At 39.6% G+C, this 20488-nt stretch overlaps 1 protein-coding gene across 10 annotated transcripts in view; it reads left to right on the top strand.

Moving 5' to 3' along the window:
* CNST (consortin, connexin sorting protein) overlaps positions 1-20488 on the top strand; it is a 107139-nt gene that overhangs the window by 1410 nt on the left and 85241 nt on the right. The window contains exons 1-2 of one of the 10 annotated variants that reach the window (XM_023216136.3): positions 2063-2414; positions 11567-11714. The exons of 7 other annotated variants lie outside the window; for them this stretch is intronic. The gene's annotated coding sequence lies outside the window, so the exon portion shown is untranslated. Of the gene's footprint in view, positions 1-2062; positions 2415-11566; positions 11715-20488 lie in introns of those variants that run through there. 2 more of the 10 variants (XM_023216134.3, XM_023216133.3) reach the window with 2 other exon arrangements.

Raw genomic sequence — 20488 nt, 5'->3', positions numbered from 1 at the left:
GTTGGTTGTACAAACTCTGGGGGCTCACTCATTGGTCTTAATTTCTTTACATCCTTTTTTCATGTAGTTTTCTCACTGACAATTTTCTAGAAGTGACTTTGCATCCCCTGAACCTGTCCCCATTACTGAGCTGCCTCCCCCCTCCCCTTAAAAAACATTTTCATAGATTCAGAAATACACTTTTTTTTCCCCCTCCAGGACCTGGAGTCCTAAATATTTTTAAATCAGATAAAATAGAGTTATGTCTCCATGGTTCATCATGGAAATGTGTCGTTGAATTACTTACTTTTTAAATATACTTTTAAAAAAACATTGTGGTGGCTGGGTATGGTAGTTCATGCCTGTAATCCCAGCATTTTGGGAGGCCAAGGTGGGAGGATCACTTGCAGCTGGGAGTTCGAAGCCAGACTGGGCAACATAGACTCTGTCTCTTTAAAAAAAAAAAAAAGAGAGAAAAAGAAAAATAAACACATTGTGGTTTTTTAAAAAAACCATATTTTAAAATGCACTGTCTTATTTCATAATGTTTGTGGACCAAAGTTAGCCTACTGAGTCCTAGAAAAACTGATGTCATTTTTAATTTTGCTTTTGAGTGTTATTATATTTTTTTGGTTTTGGGAAGGAGAATTACATTGTAATATTCCCTTTTTACAGTGTTGATGGTTCACTTGTTTGTAATTGAAGGTACTTAAATAATAAAAAGACAGATTTTTGTACATCTTATTTTTTTCTGAGGTCCCAGGTGCTGAGAATGTTGATTTCACCTTAAAGATGAACTTTACGATCAGGATTTAGACATACTTTATTAGAAAAACTCGATTACTGTGCAGTATTTCCCATCTTTTTTATTAAGAAGTGTGGTTTTCTCTCCCGTGCTGTTTGTGCCTTTTTGAAGTAATTTTTTTTTTTTTTTTGAGATGGAGTCTACTCTGTCGCCCAGGCTGGAGTGTAGTGGTACGATCTTGGCTCACTGTAACCTCCACCTTTCAGGTTCAAGCAGTTTATCCGGCCTCAGCCTCCGAGTAGCTGGGATTACAGGCACCTGCCACTATACCCGGCTAAGTTTTGTGTTTTTAGTAGGGACGGGGTTTCACCATGTTGACCAGGCTGGCCTTGAACTACTGACCTCAGGTGATCCCCCGACCTCAGCCTCCCAAAGTGCTGGGATTACAGGCCTGAGCCACCACACCTTTAAAATGGTGCCAAGACAAAGTGATTCTGCTGATGATTTTTATAATCTCCAGAATTATCTTGTTCTCTCAATTAAGTTGGTAGCAAAGAGAAAATACTTTTGTTCCTGCTTTTTACATTTAAATATATTTATTTATTTGTGAAGGTGGAGTTTTGCTATGTTGTCCAGGCTGGTCTCAAATTCCTGGCCTCAAGCAAACGTGCCACCTCAGCCTCCCAAAGCACTGGCATTACAGGCATGAGCCATAACACCCAGCTTCTTTTGGCTTTTAAATGACAGCCGTAATTGGGAAATGCCAAGCGATAGTCCTTGCTTGCTGTCAGAATTGAGGTTGTAGGTCTGTAGCAGCAGTGTTCAATAGAAATACAATGCAAGCTGTGTAAGTAATTTAAAATTTTCTAGTAGTGATATTAATAAAGTAAAAAGAAACAGAAAAATTTTAGTAGTATATTTTGTTTAATCCTATGTATGTTATTTTAGCGTGAAATCAATTTTAAAAGTTAATGAGCTATTTTACATTATTTCATACTAAATCTATAAACTCTGGTGTGTATTTTATACTTGGAGCACATCTCAATTTGGAGAAGCCACATTTCAAGTGCTCGATAGTCACATGTAGCTAAATGTTACCTTTCTGAGCAGCACAGATGATAGATCCTCAGGTGATTTTTAAGCTGTCTTCCTACACTGAGAGTCTGATTCTGTGGGGTAAATTAAAAACTCCTCTTCCTGAAGTGCTGTGGTATTCAATTTGAGAAGTTTCTATGCAGGAAGAGAGTTCTAAGTCTCTTCCTCTTAGTGTTTTTGTTTTGTTTCGTTTTGTTTAGAGACTGATTCTCACTCTGTTGCTCAGGCTGGAGTGCAGTGGCAGTCCCGGAGCCCTAAACTCCTGGGCTCAAATGATCCTTCCACCTCAACCTCCCAAAGTGTTGAGATTACAGGCGTAGCCACCATGCCCAGCCTCTTTCTCTTAGTGTTGACTGTGTTAATGCTGAGCCCCATGCTTGTTTCGTGAGGCTCATAAGATGAATAGTGTTCAGTCATTTCCTGGCGTGTCATTGTTATTAGTTATTTACATCTACACGTCAACAGTGTGTCGAGGCACAGTGAGTTTCTATCTACTAAATTGTAGGGAGAACTTGAGGACCTACAAGAAGATTGAACTTTATTGTGAACAGATAGAGCACTGTTGTTGCAGAGTTATTTTCTGAATCAGTTTCAGGTAAGGCTAAGAGTTTTTAAAATGTGCTTCTTTATATCCTGGTGTTTCTTATCAAGGGAAAGATCAAATCTTTGAGTGACATTTAGAAAGGAAGAGTAGGTTTTATGGCTGTAGAATGCTGGGAGCCTGAGTAAAGTAAAAGATTAACTTGCTTATGGTGGTTTAGGGAAATTGAAAAGAAAAGATGGCAGTTTTTATATAAAGCAACTGACATACTCTCTCCATACGTGCTTTAAGTTGTTTTTGCAACAAGGGTGGTGATTTACACAGAACCGTCTTTGGTTCAGAGCTGCTGTAACAAAGGTAGCTCTAAAGCCAGTTAACCTCCATGGGGATCAGTCAGACCCATCATTGTTCCTGTCTTGACCTCTGTGCTCTAATAAACTTCCCTAAATACTACTTTAGCTGCAGTGTGTTACCTCGACAAAATTAGCCTGAAGGCCTAATTAATATTCAGTGTAGTTTAATACAGGAAACATGCCCTCTTCTCAACCTTTGTGGTATGAAGAAATTTTAATTTACCTGGTCAGTGAACAAACTCCCTCTGTCAAATACAGTCATGATAGACCTGGTACAATGTAGGGACTGTGGGGAATGTTAGAGGATCAAAGACAGAATTGGGGAAGGGGTATAGTTATTGGATGTTGCTTGTTTTGTGAGCGATGTGTGGATGTTCTATAAGAAAATAATAATGTTTTCATTTAAATTTAAAACTAGATAGCCGTTCATTGGCACCCTTTTAGTTGGATAAGAGAGAAAATACTTTGCTTGGTTTCTACAAGTGAGTCTTAGCAAATTTATTGTAGTTATTTTAGGAAGAGTAATTGGTAGTGCAGTAATCTTCAGTTTTTAAAAAACCCTGATAAGGTTTAAATGGGCTTTAAAAGCATTATATGCTTATTGAGAAATTGTAGCTTAATATATGTGTGTCTTGATACTGTTATGTAACCTTTCCAGTTTAGGGCCTTCAAGATTCACGTGAATACAGGCTTTCCTTTATGTAGGAATCATTCTCATGGGGGAAATTATATATCCTTTCAGGGAATAATTTTGTGTTTTAAGCATTTGAAATAATTGTTTGTAATATTCTTTAAATAACACATCATTAGCAGAATTCTGACGTCTTATAATAGCTTGAGATTTCTTAAAATGTTTTTATCCTTTTTGAGACAGTGTCTGTCCTTTTTGAGACAGTGTCTTGGTCCATCGCCCAGGCTGGAGTGCAGTGGTGTGAGATCTCGACTCACTACAACCTCCAGCTCCCGGGTTCAAGGAGTTCTCCTGCCTCAGCCTCCCGAGTAGCTGGGATTACAGGCATGTGCCACCACACCCAGCTAATTTTTTGTATTTTTAGTAGAGGCAGAGTTTCACCATGTTGGCCAGGCTGGTTTCAAACTCCTGACCTCAAGTGATCCATCTCGGCCTCCCAAAGTGCTGGGATTAAAGGCATGAGTGAACAAACTCCCTATGTCAAATATAGTCATGATAGACCTGACACAATGTAGGGACTGTGGGGAGTGTTAGAGGATCAAAGACAGGATTGGGGAAGGGGTATAGTTATTGGATGTTGCTTGTTTTGTGAGCGATGTGTGGATGTTCTATAAGAAAATAATAATGTTTTCCTTTAAATTTAAAACTAGATAGCCTTTTATCTAAGACTAGATATCTTAATTTTGAGATCCTGCTCTTTAACATTTTGGAGATGGAAACTTTTTGCCATATACCCTCCACCCTTCCGTCTCTTAGGACTTCCTGTTTTTCATCATCATTAGCCATGTGGAAAGGAAAGACAGTTTGTGCCTATCAAAATACTGACAAGTCAGTATCTTGTCAGTATTTTGTCAAATCTCAAACTAAAATTCCTTTTAGACTGAGAAAAATTCTGAAACAGTAAATGGTAAATTTTGTCACATTTATTTACTTGTTTTAGAGATGAGGTCTCCCTATGTTGCCCAGATTAGCCTTGAACTCCTGGGCTCAAGTGATCCTCCTGCTGTAGCCTCCTGCGCTGGGACTACAGGCATGTGCCGCACTGTCTGGTTAGTCACCTTTCATTGGCAGTTGGGCATTTGATGTTTAAATTGACAGTATCTAGGCAATTATAGAAATTAACATTATTTTGCAATTGGCATATGTATTAAATTTTCTTATGAGAATAGTTGCCCTGTTTTTTTCCTGGAGAGCCACTGCCTGATTAAATAATTACATATTTTTTTCTATCTTAGCTGCATTTTGAAAACTCAGTGAATTAGGTTACTGTGGTTTTCTAATTTGAATGAAGGTAAAGTAACCTTTAAAAATACTTTTTGGCCAGTCTCAGCCATGCCTGGGACTCGCGCCTGTAGTCCTAGCTACTCTGGAGGCTGAGGTGGGAGGATCACCGAAGCACAGGAGGTCGAGGCCGCAGTGAAGCATGACTGCACCACTGTGCCCTGCACTCCAGCCTGGGTGACAGAGTAAGACCCTGTCTCAAAAATGCACAGATACATGAATTAAATAAAGTACTTTTTATGTTATAGATTTTGAAATAAGTTATTAAAAAATTTGGGAATTTTGTAAGATCAAATGCTGCTGTCCTTTAGTATTAGATAGCATACTGCTTATATTTTGATTTTTTGTATGCATTGTCTTTGTTCATTATTTTTCTCTTCTGCAGCTGTTATTATCAGTATACAACTAAATCTTAAAAATAATTTTTAGATGAACTGAAAAATGTTACCTAAGATTTTTCCGTGAGGATTTATTTTTGTGAAAATTTGTGTGGTTCGTTATTTAAATAGAGATGAGATCTCACTATTTTGCCCAGGCTAGTCCTGAACTCCTGAGTCAGCTCAAGTGATCCTCCTGCCTCGGCCTCCCAAGGTACTGGGATTACAGACATGAGCCACCGCTCCCAGCCAAAAATGTGTTTTATTTGTTGAATAATAAATAGTGGAGTTATTTATTTTTGTGTCAGGTATGTGGTTTTTCTAATTATTAATTTTTTAGAAAAATAGAAGCAGGGTTTTGCCATGTTGCCCAGGCTGGTCCTGAACTCCTGAGCTCAAGCAGACTGCCTACTTCAGCCTCCCAAAGTGCTGGGGTTACAGGTGTGAGTCACCGCGCCAGGCCTGAGTTAATTGTTTTTACCTCATGAAGCAACAAAGAACATTTTAGATTTGTTTTCCACTTGTGAAGCATGAAAAAGTTTACTTAGATTGGGTCTTTTAAGAATTCATGTAACCAACATGATTTCCTCCGTCAGAGTCAACTCAGATGAAAAGAGGGGTGGACATTTGTGCAAATTATACTGGTTATAATTATTGTGAAATTTAGTTTCCTGGAAAAGTCATTATTGATACCCATTTGTGGCATCTTAATTCAAATTCAGCCATCAGGCTTTATTTTAAATAATTTAGACAGTAATCTCTAGATTATTTTTGCTACAAGGATTTTTAAAATTTTGTTGTTGAGTTCTTTGCCATGCCAGTTAGAGTTGCATCTGTAGCATTGGATAAGCACTGTAAAGAGCCAAGATTAGAAGTCATGCCCTTTGTCTTCCCTGTTTTAATCATGTAATGTATGTTTTGTGACTCGGAAGAGAGAAGATAGTCTGTCTTATTAGTATTTCATTTGAACTCTTTTTTTTTTTTTAATACTTCAAATTCTAGGGTACGTGTGCACAACGTGCAGGTTTGTTACATATGTATACATGTGCCATGTTGGTGTGCAGGACCCGTTAACTCGTCATTTACATCAGGTATATCTTCTACTGCTATCCCCCCCCCGAACTCTTGCTTTAAAATTAATATAATAGATCATATATTCACCAAAGCTTATCTTTTCTCTAGCCGGAGAAAGATGTATTTCAAAATAACCTAAAGTAAAATAGTATTTAATTCAAGAAGTTAGTTTTTATGATATCAAGTGACCTCTTGGTTGGTTATAGTTTCATGCGTTCTGATGCCTACGGGCTTTTTATCCTTCCTTTCTCCACTGTATAGCTGGGGAAAACTAGGGATTGCCCAGTTTCAAATGCCAACAGAGCTTTAACCCGTGTGTCCGTGGCTTGCCTTCCCTGACGCCTCAAAGAGTATAGCTGTGAGTACAAAAACCTTATGAGCAGAAATTCTGCTCCAGAAACACGTATCTAGCTGAGGAAACATATTCTAAGAGTATCTGTTTTGTAAGTGAAGCTTCCACGTACTTGTGTAATGCTTTGTGTGAAACCATGTGCTTTGCCGGAGAGTTTCCATTTTCCTCCAACTCGTCAGTGTAAGTGAAAACCTGGGCCCAGACTGTCTCTCTAGATTATTCTGCTTCCCTCACCTTTTAGTTTTTTCCATGGAAAGCTGACAGGTCAGAATAGGTCATATTTTATTAGAAACTTGAAAGTGGTGGGGGATAGAAGTGCAAATCTTATTCTTTGCCTCTTTTTTCCTTCTTGATTACAAAGTAATGGTGCTCCAAATATTTTTTTAAAAGGTCGGTAAATTTTAACTTGAGGAAAACATGGTTATTCAAAAATTAGTATTTTTTCTTTTCCTTTAAAACATTTTTTTTAGAGACAGTGTGTCGCACTATCGCCCAGGTTGCCGTCCAGTGGCATGATCATAGCTCCGTGCAGCCCCAAACTCCTGGACTCAAGCAGTCCTCTCACTTCAACCGCCCTAGTAGCTGGGACTGCAGGTGTGCACCGCCATGCCCAGCTAACTTTTTTTTTTTTTAAGTTTTTTGTAGAGATAGGTCCTCCCTGTGTTGCCCCAGCTGGTCTGGAACTCATGGCCTCCTCCAGGAGCGATCCTCCTGCCTTGGCCTCCCAAAGCACAATACGTGTATTTTTCAGAGGGAATTCTCAGGTTTCATCAGATTTTTCAAGGAGTATGTTACTCAATAAAAGGACAAGAGCCACAGCATCAATTTGACTTAGTTGGTTATTGTGTGTCTTTCCTAAATTTATCTGATAAGCAGCTATGGTTTTATAAGGATTCCTGTGTAAAAGCATCATTTTTAGTAGTATTTTATTTAAAACAAAAATAATTTAATAGATTATGCGCCAGACCCGGTGGCTCACGCCTGTAATCCCAGCACTTTGGGAGGCCGAGGCAGGCGGATCACGAGGTCAGGAGATTGAGACCATCCTGGCTAACGTGGTGAAACCCTGTCTCTACTAAAAATACAAAAAAATTAGCCAGGCGAGGTGGCGGCGCCTGCAGTCCCAGCTACTTGGGAGGCTGAGGCAGGAGAATGGTGTGAACCTGGGAGGTGGAGCTTGCAGTGAGCCGAGATCGCGCCACTGCACTCGAGCCTGGGCAACAGAGTGAGACTCCATCACAAAAAAAAAAAAAAAAGATTATGAAGAAAAGTCATGGTGAGTCAAAGAACAAATCTGAACGAATCTTCCTCAAGTATTTTATTTATTTATCTATCTATTTATTTTTGAGATGGAGTCTTGCTCTGTTGCCCAGGCTGGAGTGCAATGGCATGATCTTGGCTCACTGCAGCCTCCACCTCCTGGGTTCAAGTGATTCTCACCTCAGCCTCCCAAGTAGCTGGGATTACAGGCACCCGCCACCAAACCTGGCTAATTTTTGCACTTTCAGTAGAGATGGGGTTTCAGCATGTTGGCCAGTCTGGTCTTGAACTCCTGACCTCAAGTGATCCCCCTGGCTCGGCCTCCCAAAGTGCTGGGAGTACAGGTGTGAGCCGCCGCGTCTGGCTCCTCAAGTATTTTTTGCCTTTATCTTTTATACCTTTAGGAATTACTCTTTATATTTTTCTAGTACCTTGTGGGGTACTTTTTTTTTTTTAATCATTTGTTTGTCCTCTGTGCATTTTCTAGAAAAGTGAATAATTATTGTGGTTGAGTTTTTGCTGCAAGTCCAAAGAGTTATTCACAGACCTGGGATTAGGGTAAAGGCAACTGCTGTTTTGTGATGATGAGAAGAATGGGTCCATAGAGAGCTTGATTGTACAGACATGTTCCCTGATGAATAAGGAGTGGGTGAGAAACTGGGAATAGGTAGAAAAATTATCCTTGAAGAGTGGATAGAAACATTCTTCTACTGAGATGGAGGTGGAGCTTCTATTTACTTGTCCAGGTGAGACTCTGCTGAGCCAGGAATGGGCAGGTAGGGGACTGGAGACCGGTGATGAAGGTTGAGAATAGCTCTGGAGGAAGGACATCTGGCCAGCATTAAGGTTCTAGCTGAGGTTTCATGGATACTGCTTTGAGAGAGTTATTCGTTTGTGTAGTTGTGATGCTCTTTAGCAATAGATTGCAGATTGGTGATAGGAGCAGAAAACGTAGTTAGATTGATCAGGGCTGGTGGTTTATAGGGTGAGTGCAGTAGAAATGTAAGAAGACTAAGGAGTAGCAAGAGATGATACGTGGATTCGATACTAGATAGGAAAGGAAGTAGTGCCAGGATGAGGCTGACTAACGTGACCAAAACATTGGCAGGAGTTCGGCACTCTTGTGGTTGAACAGCTGGGTTAAGGGCATGAGAGTAATCAAGGAATAGGAGTTTAGAGCCAGATAAAAGGATATGGATAGTGGGATGTTGTTGAGACTCATCTGAATTGAACAGTGTTGTTTTGGTTATTTTGATATTCAGTAATAACATAAGACTGGAGTAATGCTGGCTAAATGACCAGACCATAGGATATTATTATAGATTTTTGAGACATAAAAATTATTCATTCCACAAGTATGTGAGGTCATGGCTTTTATTATGCAAAACAGAAAGATAGTATTTTCTGAAGATTAATCTGCCTCTGATATGCAGGATGGATTGAAAGGGATATGTGAGAAAATGAAAGCCTTAATTAAAAGTAAACATCAGCCTAAACTCTTTGAAATTATAACCTCTGAAATGATAGAATTAATGAGTTTTTGCTTTGTGTTCATAAGAAGAGAAGAAATAAGCTAGTGAACTCCTGGCTTAGGTTTTGTAATTTTTAAAATTGTGTTTGACATATAGATTTTATGTTCTTTATCCTACTCAAATTCATAAATTAATTTTAATTTATTGATAATCCATTTAACCTATACACTATGATATACATATGCAAGAAAATATGTCATGTTAGTGTATAATTTTGAAATATGGTAGATTTTGAATGACTGTTGAAACCCAACATTCCTGTTAGCTTAATGGCTAATGTCGTGAATGACTTTACATAGATTTAATTTTTTAAAAAAAGAAACAGGAAATATACATGAAAAGTCTTTTGGTTAGTATAATTTATAATTCATTTGGTATATATTGTATAGAATTTTATTTCTTCATTTTACTAGAATTTTAAATGCCACCTCGTTTGACTTAGGGTTCAGTAAACCTATTGTGAAAAGTTGTGAAACAGTTTGGATGAGTTACTTTTTAAGATCTATACAGTTCCACGATAGAGGTCTCCACTTTGTGCCCTGGAAAACTGGTTTTGTAGGAATTCCTGTTTCTGTAGGTTATTGGCAATTACAGCAAGAGTCTCGGTGGTGCTCTAAAATAGAGTCCTAAGCAGTGGATATCTACTGAAATGGTTGATAAATACACTTTCTAAAAGAAAAAAACCTACACATTTATTACATGAGATAACACATGTCAAAGTGACTTTCCACAGTGTGTGGCACACAGAGAGCACTTAGTAAATGGGGTGTTTTGATTTTAATTTGCTAAACTTTCATTACTTTGTATTTATTTGGGTTATTTTCTTTCTAAAGAGGGGAATAATATTAATATTTAAATGACCTGCATAACATTCTTAGTGATTAAAAATAAACTTTTATGTCCTTGGTTCAATGATTTAAAAAATGTGTTTTAGTATAAAATCTTACATTTAAATGTGCAAAATACAGAAAAGTACAAAAATAAAAACTCGTGAGACCTGATTGTTTAAACGTGTGTAGCACATAGTTGAATTCCCATCAACTAAGAGGAAAAAGTGTTAACATTTTGGTATATTTATTGTAGAATTGGTATATTGGTATATTGTAGAATTTGGTATATTTATTGTAGAATTAGGGTCTTGCTTTGTTATATAGACTAGAGTATAGTGATGTGATCATAGCTCATTGCAGCCTCAAACTCCTGGGCTTAAGCAGTCCTCTAGCCTTATCTTCCAGAGTAGCTGGGACTATAGGTATATGCCACCACACCCAGCTAATTTTGTTTTTTTTGAGACAGGGCCTTGCTCTGTTGCCCTGGCTGGGGTGTAGAGACCACTGCTCACTGTAGCCTCGACCTCTTGGGCTCAAGTGATCCTCTTACTTCAGTTCAGCCTCACAGGTAGCTGGACCACCTGCATGTGCCACAAACGTCTGGTTAATTTTTTATTTTTTTGTAGAGACAGGGTCTCACCTTGTTGCTCAGGCTGGTCTCAAACTCCTGGGCTCAAGTGGTCCTGCCACTTCAGCCCCCGAAGTGCAGGTATTACAGGTGTGAGCCACTGTGCCTGGCTCATGTTCTCATTTTTTATTTTTATTTTTATTTATTTATTTTTTTTTTGAGGCGGAGTCTCACTCTGTCGCCCAGACTGGAGTGCAGTGGCCGGATCTCAGCTCACTGCAAGCTCCGCCTCCTGGGTTTAAGCCATTCTCCTGCCTCAGCCTCCCGAGTAGCTGGGACTACAGGCGCCCGCCACCTCGCCCAGCTAGTTTTTGTATTTTTAGTAGAGACGGGGTTTCACCGTGATAGCCAGGATGGTCTCGATCCCCTGACCTCGTGATCCGCCCGTCTCGGCCTCCCAAAGTGCTGGGATTACAGGCTTGAGCCACCGCGCCCGGCCATGTTCTCATTTTTTAAAATCCTTGTTTGAGAGGCAAATGAATTGCCCATTTTAGTTAGAGAAGGAGATTTATAGAAGACTAGTAGAGGGTAAAGTTAGAGAGCTGGTTTGCTGAGATACTGGAGATACTTAAGAGTTGGGACTGTGTTGGTTGTCGTGACCCTCACAGTTCTCCACGAGGACTTGAACTGGATTAAGGGCACCATGAGTCTAGAGGCAGGTTCAGTAGGCTCTACCTCCCCCATCCAGCCAAACTGGTGGCCTCAGTTTCCTGTAAAAATTTCTTGTCTTTGTATCTGAAATACTGTTACATCCCACTTCTTCTTTTTCATCTATCTAATCTTTCTTATCGTGATTCACTTTCATTTCCTCTATGTCTTCCTTCACAGAAGGCTGGCCAGCTGAAACGGCATGGCAAAGTAGTGTGTCCTCTGCTGACAGACTCCCTCTAGGGAGAAAGAAGGTGGCCGAGCCAGTAAAGCTTAGGCATTACCAAATTTGCCAATAAGAGAAATCATTCTACCTTCCCAGAAGTGGGTGAGTAAAGGAGAGTGGGAAAGTTTCTACACTAACACAGCCCTCAATATTTACATTAATTTTACTTTTAAGCCATATTAGCATATGTCCACTGTTTTTTAAAAAGTCATTTTCCTGAGTTTAAAAATCTGCAACTTACAACTCAGTAGGTTGTGCATAGTCATTTTGCCACAAATGGCCAAAAACACGTGAAAAGATGCCCAGCATCATTAGCCGTCAGTGAAATACAAATCAAAACCACAGTGAAATATACCACTTCACACCTGGAGATAGAGAAAACCAAGCCCTCCCTTGTACATCTGATGGAAAGCAGCGTGGCAGTTCCTCGTCAGTTAAACATCATATTAGCATGTGACCCAGCAGTTCCACTCCTAGGTATACACTGAAAAGAATTAAAAGCAAGTGTTCACGCAAACACATGTGCACAGATGTTTGTAACAGCATTATTCACAATAGCCAAAAAGCAGAGACAGCCCAAATGTCCATCAGCTGATGAATGGCTAAATAAAAGGTAGTGTATCTGTACAGTGGAAGATTCTTTGGCAATAAAAAGAAAGGAAGTGTCAGTATATAGTACAACATGGATACACCTTGAAAACATGCTGAGTGAAAGAAGCTAATCGCAATAGACCGCATATTGTATAATTCTAATTATGTGAAATGTCCAGAATATGTAAATCTATAGAAACAGAAAGTACATTAGTGGTTTGAGTGGTTGCCTAGGGCTGTGGTGGGGGTACAGGAGAATGGGAAGTCACTGCTAGTGGGTATGGGGGCCAGGGAGGATCTTTTGGGGGTGATAAGATGTTCTAGAATTGATTGTACAATTTTGTGAATATGCAAAAAGCTATTGAATTGTACATTTTAAATAGGTGAATTGTATGGCATATGAATTATATCTCAATAAAGCTGTCATGAAATGCAGCTAGAAAAAATACAAGTTTGTCATAGAAAATATGTAAAATACAGAGAAGTGGAAAAGGAAAAAAGTAATTAGCATTTTTTAAAATTCCCTATTTTTATTTCAATGATAAAAAAAATATAAGCTTATTCAAGAACAATACTGACACTTCAAAACAACATTCTCATACGAGATTTCAGAGCTTGCTGGGCGCCATGGCTCACGCCTGTAACGCCTGTAATCCCAGCACTTTGGGAGGCCGAGGCGAGCGGATCACTTGAGGTTAGGAATTCGAGACCAGATTGGCCAACATGGTGAAACCCTGTCTCTACTAAAAATGCAAAACTTAGCCAGGCGTGGTTACAGGCACTTGTATTCCCAGATACTCGGGAGGCTGAGGCAGGAGAATTGGTTGAACCCGGGAGGTGGAACTTGCAGTGAGCTGAGATGGCACCACTGCACTCCAGCCTGGGCAACAAGAGCGAGACTCCATCTCAAAAAAAAAAAGAGATTTCAGTGCTCAGGGTTGTATTTCTGTTTATAACTGTGGGGGGTAAAATTAATAAATTTTGCCTTTGGGACAACATCACATCATGTTTTAGAAACAAAGATTTCTCGGTAGTCGATGATAGGAGAGTTGGATCCTTGTGTGCGTATGATAAATAAGAGTGTGAACTTGAAAGAACTGGTGCCGTCACAGTTTATACCGTATTCCATTAGTGAACAAAACTTTAATTTTTACAGAGCAGCATTATGTTAAATGACTATTATTTTAACTTTATTGATGTTTTTTGCATGTACTAATTTGTAAATTTGTTTTGGTTTAATTGTGTTAGAGTTAGAAGCACGTAAAAATTATGTTTTTACATCTTTTTTTTTTTTTGAGATGGAGCCTTACTCTATCACCCAGGCTGGAGTGCAGTGATGTGATCTCAGCTCACTGCAATCTCTGCCTCCCAGGTTCAAGTGATTCTCTTGCCTCAGCCCGTTTAGTAGCTGGAACCGCAGGCATGCACCACCACGCCTGGCTAATTTTTGTATTTTTATAGAGATAGGGTTTTTCCATGTTGGCCGGGTTGGTCTCTAACTCCTGACCTCAGGTGATCCACCCACCTCGGCCTTCCAAAGTGCTGGGATTACAGGCGTGAGCCACCGCACCCGGCCACACATTGTATTTCTTAATTCTTTTTATCATTACCCCTTCCCCTGGCTACCATCCCCTACCTTCCACCCACATCCCACAGTGAAAGATAAAGGAGATTAATTTTGCCTGTAGGAATCCATGGAAACTTGGCCTTCAAACTTCAGGCAAGCACCAGAGTGGAAACATTTGGAAGTCTTGTTCTAACATGTTTTTACTTTAAAATGTTTTAAAAATTGAATTAGGTTTTTATGTTTTTAGAACCATCTTGCCCTCCCTTTTCTAGCTTTTGATGGGACATTGCCAAATTAATAGACTGTTTTGAAGATTACTAAGATGGGCAGCTTTCATTTCAGTAAGGAAAAGAACATGTACTAAAGGAATTATTCAGGTGAAAATGCTTTTGTGATTAAAAGTGATCTTCAGAAACTGATACTTCTCATGAAGTAAATTTCAACAGTACAAGCAAACCCTGTTTTTCTGTAGTTATGACTTTGTTGGTCTCACTTCTCCTCCACACCTCCCCACCACCTCCCCACCACAGCGTCACTCCCTATGTAGCCTCTTCCTACTGGTACCTCCTTGTTCCAGGTCTCTTTCGAGACCCTCAGCTATCCTCTGCGTTTGTTTTCGAACTGAACTTTGGATTAAAGTGAAGGGGTGGCCTGCCCCTCCACACCTGTGGGCGTTTCTCGTTAGGTGGAACGAGAGACTTGAGAAAAGAAATGAGACACAGAGACAAAGTATAGAGAAAGAAAAAGTGGGCCCAGGGGACCCGCGCTCAGCTTACAGAGGACCCACCCCGGCATGAGTTCCCTTAGTATTTAGATAATTATCTTTACTATCTTAAAGATAAGGGAGTGGCAGGACAATAGGATCATTTTAGGGAGAAAATTAGCAGTAAGACATATGGATAAAGATCTCTGTGACTTGGGTAAGTTCAAAGGAAAATGCTGTGCCTTGATATGCATATGCAAACATCTCCATAAACCTCTTAGCAGCATTGCAAGCAAGTCCCACCTTATGCAGTAAGGTGGTTTTCTCCTATCTCAGTAAACAGAGCATACAATCGGGTCTCACACGGAGATGTTCCATTGCCCAGGGAAGGGCAGAATTTTTAACCAGCAAGCTGCCTTCAGGCACTTGTTTAAAAAAGACACATCCTGCACAGCCCAAAATCCATTAAACCTTGAGTCACCACAGCACATGTCTCTTGCAAGGACAAGGTTGGGGGTAGGGTCACAGATTAACAGCATCTCAAATACAGAACAAAATGGAGTCTCTTATGTCTGCTTCTTTCTATATAGACACAGTAACAGGCTGATCTCTCTTTCTTTTCCCCACATTAAAGTTCTACCTTTTTGTAGCTGTTACTCAAAGTCTGTCTTCACCTTTGCTTGGAATTTGAGGTTACTCTACTGTTGTTCAGACTTTACCTGTAAAATTCCAGGAACACCCTATTAGTAAAACAATGAGTTTTTAAATTTTCGGTAAAGGTGGTCATAATTCTTACAGGAACCAGTTTTATTCCATTTAGTTCATAGATTTTCATTTTGCCTTTTTAATGGGCATAGAATTATCTTTCATGTTTTTCTGTAGTGGAGAAACCTAGTTGTGAGAAGGTGAACCATTCAAATAAAATTGTAGTTGAAGAAACAAAAGTGGAAAGACTAGGTTAAAATAAATTTGACCCTGGCCTAATTCCACTTATCTCGTATCCACTTTAGAAAAGAACTAAAACAGGCTGTGCATGGTGGCTCACACCTATCATTTCTTTGTGTTTTTACTAATTCACGCTTCTTGTTTGGACTTTGCTGACTTGTCTCTATATTAACTCTGTCACTGACAAAAATATCCTCTGTTCTCAAGTTTCCCTCTGCTGTTTCCTACCAGATAATACTTGTGGGGTTTTTTTGTTGTTGTTAAGTACATTTTAAACATCATCTTTAGAGACATAACCATTTTTTTTCTAAATCTGTTTCCTTGGGTAAGAGGTAGTGTGAGACTTTAGTATTGTAGTTCAATTGAACAAACATTAATTAAACACCGTTTATAATGCCTGGGCTGTGTTTTGGTAAGGATTGTAAAAGAAGTAATGGGCACATTCTCATGCTGCAAACATTCAAGCACTTGAATTCCAGATGGGAAATAATATATATGCATGAAATAACTTGAGAAAAATTCTGAAGCAATAAATAAGCAAATTCGAGACAGTGTCTAGTAAATACCAGAAAAGTTACAGTGTTTTAAAATAAGCTCTAAAATTATTGTGCTTTAAAAATGGGTCTCTCAAAATGTTTCAGTATGGATTCTGTATTAACCATTGCCTTCAGCTGGGCGCGGTGGCTCACGCCTGTAATCCCAGCACTTTGGAAGGCTCAGGTGGGTGGATCACGAGGTCAGGAGATCAAGACCATCCTGGCTAACACGGTGAAACCCCCGTCTCTACTAAACATACAAAAAATTAGTTGGGCGTGGTAGCACGTGCCTGTGGTCCCAATGAGAGACTGAGGCAGGAGAATTGCTTGAACCCAGGAGGCGGAATTTGCAGTGAGCCGAGATTGTGCCACTGCACTCCAGCCTGGGGACAGAGAGATACTCCATTTCAAAAACATAAAGAACTATAGCCTCACAGCCTCAAATTATAATTGGCCTCTTCTAAGGCTAAATAGTATTATTACAATTTCTCTTCTTCCTCCTCCTCCTCCTCCTCCTAACTTATCAAACTCTTCAACCCCTAGCTCAAATTCCATCTTGCTTATGGAATCTGCCCTACGTACTGCAAGCAGCACAGCATCTGGAGTCAGTCTGCCTCGATTGAGTCCTAATTCTGAGAACTGTTTGACTTTGGATGAGTTGCTTTACCTATTAGTGCCTCAGTTTGCTTGTCTATAAAATGGTAGTGCTAATAATAACTACCTAATAGGACTGTTGTGAGGAATTGTTACTATATGCGTGGCAAAGAGTAAGCACGACATAAATGTGTCTTGTTATTCTCATACTCTGTTATTATGGTCACTTCTCACAATACACTTAAACATAAGCATTTCTATAAAGTGATTTATCTGAGCTTAAATATTTTTTGGAATTATATATTTTGTATATTCTGCTCTATAATAGCTGTTTGTGTTAACATAAAATTAGCATCTCTCTTCCATCCTCACCTTCAGAAGTGAATTGATGTTACCAGAGAATGTGCATTTATCTTCCTGTGGCTTTGCAGATCCCTGGTCGGCTTTTTCTCTTTCCTGTTTCTGTTCAGTATTTATTCATTCTGCCTTGTTGCCTATTAGGTTCTGCACGTGTGCTTTTCACTAGCGTATTGTAAGTTCTTCTTCCCGAGGAGCAATTCTATTTCAGGGATGACAACAAACATGACTATTGAACTCTTAGTGCCATGCATTTGTTATCACTAGAAAATTCATGATTCACAAATAGCCAATTGCTGGGCTTGGTGGCTCACACCTGTAATCCCAACACTTTGGGAGGCCAAAACAGGCAGATCACTTGAGCCCAGGAGTTCAAGACCAGCCCAGGCGACACGGTAAAACCCCATCTCTACTAAAAAGGCAAAAATGGTTGGTGCCTGTAATTCCAGCTACTTGGGAGACTGAGGCGGGAGAATCACTAGAACCTGGGAGGCAGAGGTTGCAGTGAGCCGAGATTGCCCCACTGCAGTCCAGCCTGGATGACAAAGTGAGACTGTGTCTCAAATAAATAAAAAAAAGTAAAAATCACACAGAGTCCTCAGCAGAGTAAATAAAACAAAATTTCTAGCGATTGACATCTAGGGACTATTTACAAGGATGTTCTTAATGTACCTTTATGGATGACTTTAGCTGTTTCCCATGAATTATCTCATTTTATTCTTACAGCAAAGAAACAAAGGCTCATAAAGTTGAACTAATTTGACTAAGATTACACAGCTGGCAAGTATCAGAAAACTGTATTTGCACTGAGAAGGGAATGACTCCAAAATTAGAGCTTCCTTTCTTTTTTTTTTTAAAACGGAGTCTCACTCTGTCACCCAGGCTGGAGTGCAGTGGCCGGATCTCGGCTCACTGGAAGTTCCGCCTCCTGGGTTCACGCCATTCTCCTGCCTCAGCCTCCCGAGTAGCTGGGACTACAGGCGTCCGCCACCTCGCCCGGCTAGCTTTTTTTGTATTTTTTTTAGTAGAGACGGGGTTTCACCATGTTAGCCAGGATGGTCTCGATCTCCTGACCTCGTGATCCGCCCGTCTCAGCCTCCCAGAGTGCTGGGATTACAGGCTGGAGCCTAGAGCTTCCTTTCTTACTGCTCTGTCTTATCTCTAGTCTTAGTTCTTGTTTGGAAAGGGGACTTCTGGTGCTTACGAATGGTGGGGCTTATCTTCTTGAAAGAGGTAATCAACTGTCCTGAATTTCTAAGGTTAAAATTAAGGTGTACAGGGCCTATTATGGGGAGGGGGGAGGGGAGAGGGATTAGAGAGTGCATTGGGAGTTACACCTGATGTAAATGATGAGTTGATGGGTGCTGACGAGTTGATGGCTGCAGCACACCAACATGGCACAAGTATACATATGTAACAAACCTGCACGTTATGCACATGTACCCTAGAACTTAAAGTATAATAAAAAAAAAAAAAAATTAAGGTGTAACATTACCAGTTTTCTCTTTTATTGATGCTTTCGTTAGATTTTTTTTTTTAAATAAATAATCTCTGTTACCTTTTTTTGAGAACTGTATGTAGATTTCATTCTGGACATATAAATATTAAGGCTTAGGTAGCATTTAAAGTATTTGTGGTCAGAAATTAAATGAATGCATGAAATACTGTACTCTTTTTTGAGTAAATTCTAAAAATAATCCCTAATCATTTCATTACAATCAGTTGTAGATTACTCTGCCATTTACCAATACACTTTTTAAAATATACCTTAAAGACTAGAGAGAAAGGTAGGAACAGTTATGAAGTTGCTCTTCTCTGATTATGAAGACTTATTCAGGAGGACTGGAAGCAGAATTTTCAGACATGTTTCTGTCTTTCTAAATGGATTCTATTAACTTCCATAGTACTTTGTTCATAGCAGACCTTCAAATATTTGGTTGGCTTCATGCAAAAAGGAGCTGTCTCTTTACTCCTTCTGTATTGCTGATGCCAATTGAATTATCTTTTAAAGATTCAGCATATTTTACGGGGATTTAATTTTGAGAACATTGGTGTCTTTGTGAAGGTTTCTTATTTTTTTTTTGAGACAAAGTCTCACTCCGTTTGTTGCCCAGGCTAGAGTGCAGTATCGTGATCTTAGCTCACTGCAACCTCAGCCCACAGGGTTCAAGCGATTGTCCCGCCTCAGCCTCCTGAGTAGCTGGGATTACAGGTGCGTGCCACCACACCTGGCTGATTTTTGTGTTTTCAGTAGAAACAGGGTTTCACCATGTTGGCCAGGCTGGTCTTGAACTCCTGACCTCAAGTGATCCCCCCACCTCGGCCTCCCAAAGTGCTGGGGTTACAAGCATGAGCCACCGCGCCCAGCCTGAAGGTTTCTTTTGTAGCATGTAAAAAAGATTTAATTCATCAAAATATCCACTCACATCCTGATACTTCCTAGAGTAATAATCTTCTGTCTTTAGCTGCTATTTCTGTCCTGTATTTTCATTGCAATTTTATGCTTTTCTTCTTGAATCATTCCCATACATGGATATGGTAACAGCCACATTGGGTGAAGCTTCATCAGTGTCTCCACGCTGTATTTTTTCTACCCATCCCAATCTTTTTTTTTTTTGAGATGGAGTTTTGCTTTTGTTGCCCAGGCTGGAGTGCAATGGCACAATCTTGGCTCACTGCAACCTCCGTCTCCCAGATTCAAGCAGTTCTCCTGCCTCAGCCTCCCTAGTAGCTGGGATTACAGGCATGTGCCTCCATGCCCGGCTAATTTTGTATTTTTAGTAGAGATGGGGTTTCTCCATGTTGGTCTGGCCGGTCTCAAACTCCTCAGCTCAGGTGATCTGCCTGCCTTGGCCTCCCAAAGTGCTGAGATTCCAGTCGTGAGCCACCGCGCCTGGCCCATCCCAATCTTTTAGAAACGTAGTCTGGGTCCTTGTAAAGCACGTGGTTGCTTAAAAACATTCCATTACAGCTGCAAACTCCTAATGTGTTCAAGAGGACATTGCATTTTACGTTTTCAATTTCTTATAAACTTTCACAAAAGCAATGTAAGTAGATAGCTGATCAAGTGTTCTTTGTGGCTTTGAAGAAACATTAGTACCTTAGGGAGATGCCCTTTACCAGCAGCCCGTTAATACTTGGTTTATTTTATTTTTATTCATACGTCTGAGCTGGATTCTATAGGGAGAAATGAAAAATGTTTTATAGGCAAAATGTTATGAGATATCTGCTAATATCATAGGCAAAAGTATTTTTGCAATATGTATTATATCTCATTAATTTAATGGTATCCAGTAGAATATAATATCCTTTTACTAGAGGTTTTTTAAATAGAAGTGTCTGTTCATTACAGTTTAAAAGATGATTGTAAAGTTTCATATACGTCAAGCACGCAGTTGTTAATATCTTATGTGTAAAGTTTCATAGAAGTCAAGCACGCAGTTGTTAATATCTTATGTGTATGTACTCCTTATGTTTAGCAAGATGAAACTTTTCAGACCCATGTGCTAAGAGTGACCAGATTTACTGGCCCTTCACACAAATCAAACAACGAAGTTAAACACAACGTGGCTGTTGCTGTTTT

This window comes from Piliocolobus tephrosceles, chromosome 1 (assembly GCF_002776525.5).
Source record: "Piliocolobus tephrosceles isolate RC106 chromosome 1, ASM277652v3, whole genome shotgun sequence".
In the NCBI taxonomy this organism is placed as follows: Eukaryota; Metazoa; Chordata; class Mammalia; order Primates; family Cercopithecidae; genus Piliocolobus; species Piliocolobus tephrosceles.
This window is presented reverse-complemented; position numbering and strand designations above follow the sequence as displayed.